Source organism: Benincasa hispida, chromosome 2, assembly GCF_027475165.1.
Source record: "Benincasa hispida cultivar pf3 chromosome 2, pf3_genome.v1.1, whole genome shotgun sequence".
NCBI classification, from domain to species: domain Eukaryota; kingdom Viridiplantae; phylum Streptophyta; class Magnoliopsida; order Cucurbitales; family Cucurbitaceae; genus Benincasa; species Benincasa hispida.
The window spans coordinates 68,295,918-68,298,521 of NC_143479.1; positions in this window are offsets into that span (position 1 = coordinate 68,295,918).

Below are 2,604 nucleotides of genomic sequence, written 5' to 3' on the forward strand. Positions count from 1 at the left end.
TACACCCATGTCTTGTATCTATATATTGTTGATAACTCTTGGAATATCATGTTTAGAAAATGAAACACACATGGTTTCTTTCAAACTAAGTTACTTATTTAATGTTGATTGTTGTTAGATATATTGTTGATACACTCATGTTTTACTTTAAGTGCTTATTAATTGATGGTTAATATACTCATGTCTTACTATATCTAATATATTGTTGATACACTTTGAATATTTGATATTCTTGTTTGATATGTACTGATATATTTTAGACACACTATTGATAGAGGGATTTCCAAAAATAAAAAAAAATAATGGAAATTATTTACACAAAATAGAAAAATTTAATCTTCTTTGATAGAGGTTTATAGAAGTCTATCAGTATCATTGATACCATGTGATAGACGCTGATAGAAGTCCATCAGTGTCTACCAATGTTTTTTTTTTTTTGTTATTCCTGTAAATGTTTGACATTTTGTCTATTTGTGAAAATTTTCCTTATTGATGTACTGGAAAATTGTTTTATATCTGAATATATAGTATTGATATAATTTAAAGTTGATTACTATGTGATATATTATTGATATTTTTTTAAGTTATTTGATATATATTGATACCCTTAAAACTTTTTTATATGTAATATATTTGAAACTGTATTTATATATTGGTTTGGTTATTAGTCATAGTGTATCCATTTATACAATTGATCTACTCTAAATTTGGTGTATTAGTTTATAGAACAAAACATAACTTAAATTAGAGGAAAAAAAATCTCACTAATCAAACAAAAAATAAACGGGATAAAAATGAAACACAAACATCGATCTTAATTAAACAAAAAAATCAGAACAAAAAAGAATCGGACAAAATCAAACACAATTTATATATATATATATATATATATGAAGAAAATGAGAAAAAGATGGCATGAGGATAAAATTGTGAAATATGGACTTCATGATGATTAAGAGAAGAGAGAAATTGAAAGGTTGAAAATAAGATGTGATGAATGGATGAGATATAATATATAATGAAGAAATATTTAGAAGCGAAAAAATGGCATTGGTGAAAAAAAGGGAAACACATCAAGATGAACTAAAAAACGATAACATTGAAATAATAAAGAAATAAAACGAATCTACCTTTTGATTGCTATATTTGCAAAGTTAAAAAACTGGTGCTAAAATTTTAGATATGCTAATTCCTTTTGCTATCTATTACAATTTCCCATTTTTATAACACAAACAAAAGGGAGAGAATGGTTGTGGGATGATTTGTTCTCTGAGAATCTGTTTCTTAAAGTACTACCATTACTTTCTTCTATTTGCTGGTTCAGGATGTACTGGGTGATTCGATTTGATTTATATTTGCTAGTTTGAGGATGTGATGGGTCTTCTGGTTTGATTTGTTGTCATGGTTTTCTATCTGATGGTTTGTGTGGTCGTGGTGATTATTATGATATGATTTGGAGTTCTTTTTTTCGTTGCTGCATTATGTGTTTTAGTTTGTTTTACCTTAATAAATAACCAAAATGGAAGTTTGTTACTGCATTATGATCAACTGATTTTGTTTCATGCAAAATGTTTTGTAATTTGTCTTGTTAGATATCAAACATCTTGTTTCGTACTACAGATTTTGCCTGGAAATATTTTCCTTATTTGTTAAAGTGTGTGATGCAAATTCGCAGGAGCTGCTTTCCTCTTTCTTGTTGAGAAGATTATTTCCATCCTCGATTATCTTCTCAAGATTGTGCCATTTATACAATGTGGTTTTGTCACTTTTAGGATTAGCCTCTTGGAATAAGATGGTGGTGTTGTGTTTTACTGAAAATGTTCCCATCGAGTTTTTCATATATTGTTAGTGAATTGTGTGGACCTCACTGAGGGTGTTGTCAATAGTCATTTAGACTAGACTAAAGTGTTTACAACCATCGTCAATTACTGTAAGTGAAAAAGACTGTATCTCGCACCTAGGAGGAGCCTAAGTTCTTTTATATTGATGAGATCTCATACTTAGCTTGCAAGAAACTGATTCACAAAGGTGAGAGACAATCATGTTTAAGGGGAACCTAAGTATGTCTATTTGTGAAGTAAGGAGATCTCAAATTTAGGGGAACCTAAGTTGAAATTAGAATATGTTGTACGTGAATTACCATAAAGGAAGTCAATTAAATAAATACTTTGTTGTCATTGTTTAATTCTTTTGATAATAAAGTTTCTCTCCATTGGGCAAACGATCTCTACGTAGGTGATATTATTTTATAACATCATGTTTAACTTGTGCATTTTCTATGTTAAATTCACTTTGAAATTTCAGGCTAACAATGAGTTGTATTAAATTTGATATATTTTGTTTTAAAATATATTATTTTCGTTAATCCAAAGATTTTGAAAATTTATCACTAGTCTTTCTAGTCTCAATTGCCTCAAATCAATTTCATTTTTGCAAGAGATGACAACACATTGCACTTTTATAGAATCAATAAGAAATAATCAAACAAAAACTACCATGACTTTTACAAGAGGGAAAATACTTAGGTGCATCCGACTTATATCTATCTTTGTGCAACTCATCCAAATGTGTATCACAAGTTGCCATGTGACAAACCTTTCTTTC